The sequence below is a fragment of the Anolis sagrei genome, chromosome 2 (assembly GCF_037176765.1).
Source record: "Anolis sagrei isolate rAnoSag1 chromosome 2, rAnoSag1.mat, whole genome shotgun sequence".
NCBI lineage: Eukaryota > Metazoa > Chordata > Lepidosauria > Squamata > Dactyloidae > Anolis > Anolis sagrei.
Window position 1 is genome coordinate 60,546,052 of NC_090022.1, and position 8,183 is coordinate 60,554,234.

The following is an 8,183-nucleotide window of genomic DNA, read 5'->3' on the forward strand; positions in this document are numbered from 1 at the left end:
TTCTTCTAAAAGAAAAGCAGTGTCTTGATTAGTATACACACACATATTTTGTGGAGTGAGCAGCAGCTAATGGCTTGGAGTTTATCATTTCCTGATGGAGTTGGACACCTTCTTTCTATGCTTTCTGGCCATTGCCAGAAGAGCTAGGAAATGAAATGCTCATTACAGGTAGACTATATTGGTGGCTTTATGTGTCTCCTCTGTATTGAGCAGTTATTGCTACCGTTGTTGTGTGCCTTCAGGTTGTTTCTGACATGTTGCCCTCAGGGAAATATATCATGGGGTTTTCTTGGTAGGATTTGTTCAGAGAGAGAGTTTTACTTGTTTTCTTCAGAGGCTGAGAGAGAGTGATTTGCTCAAGATTATCCAGTGGGTTTCTAGGGCTAAGAAGGGATTTCAACCCTGATCTCCAGAATCCTAATCCAACACTCAGACTGCTACACCATGTTTGTTCCACCTCCTCCTCTTCTTCATCTTGGAGTCATGCCACCCTCCAGAAATTGTTGGACTGCAGTTCCCACCAACTCTATCCAATTGGCTGCCGTTCATTTTCCGGGCCCAATTCAAGGTGCAGGTGCTTACCTACAAAGCCCTGAACTGTTTGGGACCATTCTACCTGCGTGACCGCATCTCCGTTTATGAACCCACACGTTCTCTTCGCTCATCCAGAGAGGCCCTGCTCACGATCCCACCAGCGTTGCAAGCGCGTTTGGTGAGGACGAGGGACAGGGCCTTTTCTGTGGTGGCCCCCCGACTTTGGAATACCCTCCCCAAAGACATCAGACAAGCCTCTACGTTGGCAGTCTTTAGGAAGAATTTGAAGACTTGGCTGTTCCGATGTGCCTTTCCAGAATAGGAAACTCCAGCAATATGTCCCAGAAGCACTTTATCAGAGTTTTAAAACAGTCTGCACATTGCACTTACCCTATAATCTTACATCCACCGGTTACACCCAGCACTTTTTAATCTGTACCCATTACACTAGCCCCGGCCCTAGTTTTACTTTGTCATGATGTTTTGTTTTTTTGTTTACTGCTTTTGTTTTAATGTTTGATTTGCTTTAAGTTATGTGTTTTGTTATGCCATTGTTTTATTGAGGCCTTGGCCTGTGTAAGCCGCATCGAGTCCTTCGGGAGATGCTAGCGGGGTACAAATAAAGTTAATAATAATTATAATAATTATAATAATAATAATGTGATGAGGAATGTAGATAGTTGAGTAATAAAGTCATGTTTTGTTCTCTTACATAACAATGATGGGTCCTTGATCTATATCCAGTTGTTAATCTCAAGAACAGTAGACCCACTGATCTCAGAGAATATGCTAAATTAACTTTTATGTAAATTCCATTGATTCAATGGGTCTACTCTCATAGGGACTAACAGTGGATTTAGAGCCATGTTTTAACTTGTATATTATGTATTTTTAAAATTTTAATATTTCCCTATTTGTAGTAATGCACACTTAACTGCTTTGAGATTATATTTGTGATTTTCCCCAACTGTGTTGCAGGACAAGTGTTGGATAACCGGAGCCGAGCTCCATGGAGCTTCTCATCTATAACTGACTTCTTTTGGGGAATAGCAGACTTTGTCGTTATGTTGTAAGTAGAATTATTATCCTAATTGACCGTTTTGAGCCCCCCCAGGGATGAGAAAGGCAGTATATAAATACTGTAGATAAATAAATAATTGAACTCTTTATTTGCATAGCTTTCTTTTTAAGAGCCACCAGAATCCTGTGTATTGCCAGGAATGGGAGAGTAAATACATATATGTACAGATGTGACTCAGTTAACAAAGCTCCTCTGCTTTTTGATGACCCACTTTTTTACCATTTTGAATTATTGGCATCTAGTCCACTCTTTCATGATTAAAACTGAATTAAAATGAAGCCAAACTAAAATGAAATCATTACATTACATGGGCTTCCACATTTTGATGATTTCCAGTTTCACATTGCTCTGGTTCCTAACATGCCGCATAAGCGTTAAATTTCCAATCTAAGAAATGGGTGTAGATAATCTTTCTAAAGCTGAGAAGCTTTAGCAGACATCAGTAGGCTGCCCAGAAACTTCATCTTGGTGACTGATTGATAATGGTTCAATATGGTGGGATTCAGGGAACTGGCATGGTATAATGGTTTGAATATTGGATCAAGACTCTAGGAGACCAAGATTCGAATCCCTGCTCAGCCATGGAAGCCCACTGGGTGACCTTGGGCAAGTCAAAATCTTTTTGCCTTATAGGAGGGCAATCAGCAACCCCCTCTGAATTGAAATTGACAAGAAAAGTCTATAGTAAGGTTGGCACCAGTCAAAGTTTACTTGTAGACACAGAAGATTTGGTGGGATCCAGTCAAAGCCTTTTCAACAGAGGTCTTATAAGTACCTCCCTTAGGCATGTTGAGACTCTGTCTTGTTGCAAAGAGGCATTGACTTTTTCCTTTTACCGACACCACCAGCCTATCCCTCATCCTTTGAATGCAAGAACAAACATGATGTCTTCCACCTTTCCAAGGGTCCTGCCTATCTCCCTGGGCAGTACACATTGAAAATATCAATTCACCTGAGGCAAGCAAGGGCTAAGGTCATACAATCTGTAGACCTAAAACATCCAAGGTATTAAAGATACATAGAATTTAAAATACGTTTTACTTCAAGAATAAATAATTCTGGTTAATTTTCAGTTCAGTATATATAAATGAGCAAAAAAAGTGGGCCAACTTTTTAAAAACATTCATTTACAAGACAACAAATATTTAATACAAATTTTACAATTTATAGTTCACTACTTTTGGCCCCCTGGTGGCACAGTGGATTAAACCTTTGAGATGCTGAACTTCCTGACCAAAAGATTGGCGGTTCAGATCCGGGGAGCAGGGTGAGCTCCCACTGTTAGCCCAATTCCTGCCAACCTAGCAGTCCGAAAACATGCAAATGTGACTAGATCAATAAATACAACTTCTGCGGGAAGGTAACGACGCTCCATGCAGTCATGCCAGCCTCATGACCTCGGAGGTGTCTTCGCACAATGCCTCCTCTTTGGCTTAGAAAAGGAGATGAGCACCACCAGAATCAGACATGACTAGTTTAAATGTCAGGGGAAACTTTTTCCTTGCTGTTGCTGAATGATGTTTGCGCCTCACTTAATATGTTGCTGAATATTGCATACAACTCTAGCAATGCTAAACTGTTTGGAGGGTTTTGTTTTGTTTGAGGTTTTGTTTCGGCTTTCAGATAACAGTAGTGTTCTTTTTTTTAGTTTCCAGAGCATTATTCATCCAGACCTGACGAGAGGGTCTACATCTTCTTCTACTTCAAGATACGCTGATGGAAGAGGGTACAGTCTTTTCCCTTTAATTTAGATGGTACACATTATGCAAAATCCTGTTGTGTTAGCAAGCAGGAATAGTGTGTGGGTTTCTCTTCTAACTGAAGTATAAATACATCGAATGGAAAGTCTTTAGAACCAGTTCTTATCCAATCCCAATAAGTAGGTTTTACTCAAGATGTGGAATGAGAGAAGGGCTTGACTTCTCATACGGGACTTGTGAATGAAAATGCCTATACAAATCAACCTTAACCTCAGTCAATCATATCCTATCACAGTAGATTGATCGCTTATGGAAGTTTTGCTTTATGTTGAAAATTTGAATATGAATTGAAATGGCACATCAGTGCTGCATTAGACGCTAACCTTTGGGCAAGTTTAGTAAAATTAAACTCTTCCAAATTCAGTTCAATGAGAAGGACTTTTATTTGAGGTCTTCCTGGTAAGAAGTTTTCTCCATTATGTTATAAACTGATTCTAGTGATCTGAATGTGTCTCATCCTCATTATATGCTTCAAAAGTATTTTCTGAATATTATGAGTCCTGAGAATATTTTTTTCAAGTCTTAAAGGAGGACTTTCTTATTAGTTATAGATTTCTAGAATCTAATTTTAAAATAGTTACTGCGTGAAAGTCTATGGGATACCTCAATTATTCTCTTTGAGCAAAATATCAGGATTTTCTTGCTTTTTAGCATTTTGTTAATGAGATCAGAAAGCTTAAATGGATTTCTTTTAGAGTCAATGATAAACCTGAGAAAATTGATTGTGGGCTAATATTTCATGCTGTTGTTGTTCACTTATTAAGCAAACTGATGACAGGTATACATAATTCAGCATTTGTTAAATTATGACTGAAAAATGGAGTCACTAGAGGTGCTAATGAAAATTCTCTTTCTTTTTAGACCTCCAGGATTACCTCGTCGTAGAATGGGCCGAATAAGTCATTTTGGTGGTCCAAGCCCCCCACCAATGGCTGGAGGTGGATGAGGAAGGTAATCTGTGGCCTCATGCTTCTTATTTGCACAATCAAAACAATTCCATAGTTGGTTTGCCTAAAAAATAATAAATGATATTTTTCCCTTTTACTTGAAGTGAATGAAAAAGTCAAAACATTTGTGACTACAAATGTAAATTCAAAATTTTATTGTGGCTTTTCATGTTCACACCTTATTTATCACCCAAGGAGTGAAGTCTTCAGCATATAAAATATATTTTCAGATTAGGAAAAAATGATTTGTGTGTGGAAAAATAATTGAATGTTTAGGTTTATCAGGATTTTTCCTTCCCTTTCAGTAGTTCCCAACTTTTGGGCCTCCAGGTGTTTTGGACTTCACCTCCCACAGTTCCTAAGCTGGCTGAGATTTCTGGGAGTTGAATAATAATAATAATAATAACAATAACAACAGCAATAATAATATAATAAACTTTATCTATACCCCGCTACCATCTCCCCAAAGGAGACTCGAGGCAGCTAACATGAGGCCAAGTCCAAAAATAACAATCCAGCAAAACATAATTCAAAGAAACAAAATAGCATCAAAATAAACACAAGAAATGACAAAATAAAATAAATAGTCTCAAAATAACATGATAGAGAAATGAAACACGGAGCGGGCCAAATGTGCGAAGAATAAAATTGATACAATTGGTAAAGCCCTGGCTGAGATATGAAAAATGTGTGTCTGGGGGATAATGTGTTTCTAAGGGAGGAGAAGCTAAAAAGGGGCAGAAAGAGGTAGGCATTCAAACATCTGGTGGCCCAAAGGTTGGGAACCAAATACGGAATATGTGCAATTGACATTTGGAATGGCCCAGTTTATGTACTTGGATCATGTGATTTTAATATTTTTATTAGGTGTTTTAATCTTTATATTTCATGTTTTATGTCTTTTTATTGTATCTTATGATGAATTGTCCCATTGATTTTATACTTTGTTATGGCATTGATTGTAATTTGGTGTACGTTTGTAAGGCATCGAATTTTGCCACAATTTCTGTGTAAACCGCTTTGAGAAAAGCAGTTTTCTCACAGGTATGAGAAAAGCAGTATATAAATATTGTAAATAAATAAACCACTGGATGCCTCCTTCAAAGAGGAGGCAGCCAGACATACACATTCACAAGACAGGAAGGATCTGCCAGATGAGTTTTCAGTAAAATAAGTTGAGAAGCCCCATAAAAACGAGAGAATAACCTGACATTTACTTATAATGTGTTAGTTGGTGTAGCAGTAAGGTAGTGTTTTCTTCATGCAACCTGGATATCGTGAGTTATGTTCAAAATACATACTTATACACCAGGCTAGATATTCTAATGCATTGGCAAAGATACTAAGAGCATAGTTTCTCCTAGAACTAGTTTCTTTGGTTGTAGCCAATGTAAGGACTATCATGATGACAAATGCCAAAAAATTAATCAGATTTTCCTTCCCTTTAGGTAAATGCCTCCTTCAAAAAGGAGGCAGCCTGACATACACATCTGCAAGATGGGAATGACCTGCTGAGGGATGAACTGATGGGGGCCTGTGGGTTGCAATTGTGTTGTCTGAAAGATTCCCTGCTCTGTCAATTGGCAGAACCATGACGTTGTCCTGGGAATTCCTTGTTCTGGGATCCAGGGCAACTGAAAAGCAGTTCTGTTAAATTAAATGCATCTCTGTACTGCCTTTTTGTATAGCTTGTGATTATGTTGTTGTCGTTGTAGAGTTCCTGGGAAAATATATGGCTTTGCAAAACTCTGGCTTTGTGTCTTTATCTTAAAACGGAAAATTACTGGTATTTTAAAGGCTCACACATCATGGACATGAAGATATATTTTATAAAGAGAACTTCGATATACATTAAATATGGGAGAGTGAATAAAAAAGATCTACTATATTCTCTTGAGTATTTATTTATATTATTTTAATTTATTATATCTATAGCCTTCCTTTCTTCCAAGATGGGATTCAAGCATAGCTAGCAATGAATCAGGCCAGATTCCTTTTATCTCTGTTTGATAGGCTGACTCTTAATAGAAATATTCCCTCAGATGTAACTCTTTTAAATTTTACTGTTTTCTTCTGTCAAAAGGCCTGAGATATTTAAAAATCATAGAGTTGGAGGAGACTTCATGGACCATCTACTCCAACCCACTGCCAACAAGCAGGAATATTGCATTCAAATCACCCCTGACAGATAGCCATCCAGCCTCTGTTTAAAAGCTTCCAAAGAAGGAGCCTCCACCACACTCCGGGACAGAGAGTTCCACTGCTGAACAGTTCTCACAGTCAGGAAGTTCTTCCTAATGTTCAGATGGGATCTTGTTTCTTGTAATTTGAAGCCATTGTTTATTTATTTATTTATTTATTTGCTTTACTTCTATACCGCCTTTCTCAGCCGAAATGGCGACTCAAGGCGGTTTACACAGTAAAGATCATCACAACAATATCAAAAAGACAATTAAAAGCATATTATACAAATTACACCAGAACAAACAATCGTTATCATAGGCCTCAGCAAACAAATCAGAATCCGTAATCATAATCCTTTTACCAAATCCTATGTTCAGTTGTACCATCTTCGTGTATTCATTGCACTATTTAGCCAAACGCTTGTTCGTAAAGCCAAGTCTTGACCTTCCTCCGGAATGCCAGCAATGAAGGGGCCTGTCTGATGTCCACAGGTAGGGCGTTCCACAGCCGAGGGGCCACCACCAAGAAGGCCCTGTCCCTCGTCCCCGCCAACCGCGCCTGCGATGCAGGTGGGACCGAGAGCAGGGCGTCCCCAGACGATCTTAATGTCCTAGTCGGTTCATAGGTGGAGATGCGTTCGGAGAGGTAAGTAGGGCCGGAACCATTTAGGGCTTTATAGGCTAAAGCCAGCACCTTGAATTGTGCCCGGTAGCAGATTGGCAGCCAGTGGAGCTGGCTCAACAGAGGAGTGGTGTGCTCCCTGAGTGCCGCTCCTGTTAGCATCCTGGCTGCCGAACGTTGGACCATTTGAAGCTTCCGGACAGTCTTCAAGGGCAACCCCACCTAGAGAGCGTTGCAGTAGTCTAAGCGGGATGTAACCAGAGCGTGGACTACCGTGGCCAAGTCAGACTTCCCAAGATACGGGCGCAGCTGGCGCACGAGTTTTAACTGTGCGAATGCTCCCCTGGTCACCGCCGAAACCTGGGGTTCCAGGCTCAGTGATGAGTCCAGGGTCACACCCAAGCTGCGAACCTGTGTCTTCAAGGGGAGTGTGACCCCATCCAACACAGGCTGTAACCCTATACCCTGTTCGGCCTTACGACTGACCAGGAGTACCTCTGTCTTGTCTGGATTCAATTTCAATTTGTTCGCCCTCATCCAGACCGTCACAGCGGCCAAGCACCGGTTCAGGACCTGGACAGCCTCCTTAGTAGCAGGTGGAAAGGAGTGACAGAATTGGACATCATCCGCGTACAGATTGTTCAAAGTCCTAGTCTCTAGGACAGCAGAAAACAAGCTTGCTCCCTCCTCCCTATGACTTCCCCTCACATATTTATACATGGCTATCATGTCTCCTCTCAGCCTTTTCTTCGGGCTAAACATGCCCAGCTCTTTAAGCCGCTCCTCATAAGACTTGTTCTCCAGACCCTTGATCGTTTTAGTTGCCCTCCTCTGGAAACATTCCAGCTTGTCAACATCTCTCTTCAATTGTGGTGCCCAGAATTGAACACAGTATATTGGACACACTTCTGTGTAATGACATGGGAAAACATAGGAAGAGATTTATTACCCCTCCACTTTACACACTGGCCCATTAGTTGTCTGTAGGAAACACACCAGAGCCGCTTTGGTTTACTTGTAATGCTTGGCAAGGGAAGAAGTTATAGGAAAAGAGGA

The 8,183-nt window shown here is 40.3% G+C and overlaps 1 long non-coding RNA gene across 1 annotated transcript; it reads left to right on the plus strand.

Moving 5' to 3' along the window:
- The first annotated feature begins 4,238 nt into the window (after positions 1-4,238).
- On the plus strand, positions 4,239-6,068 carry LOC132769273 (uncharacterized). Its single transcript, XR_010909152.1, has 2 exons — positions 4,239-4,326; positions 5,771-6,068. It is a non-coding gene; the product is annotated as an uncharacterized lncRNA (long non-coding RNA).
- Positions 6,069-8,183: the final 2,115 nt, after the last annotated feature.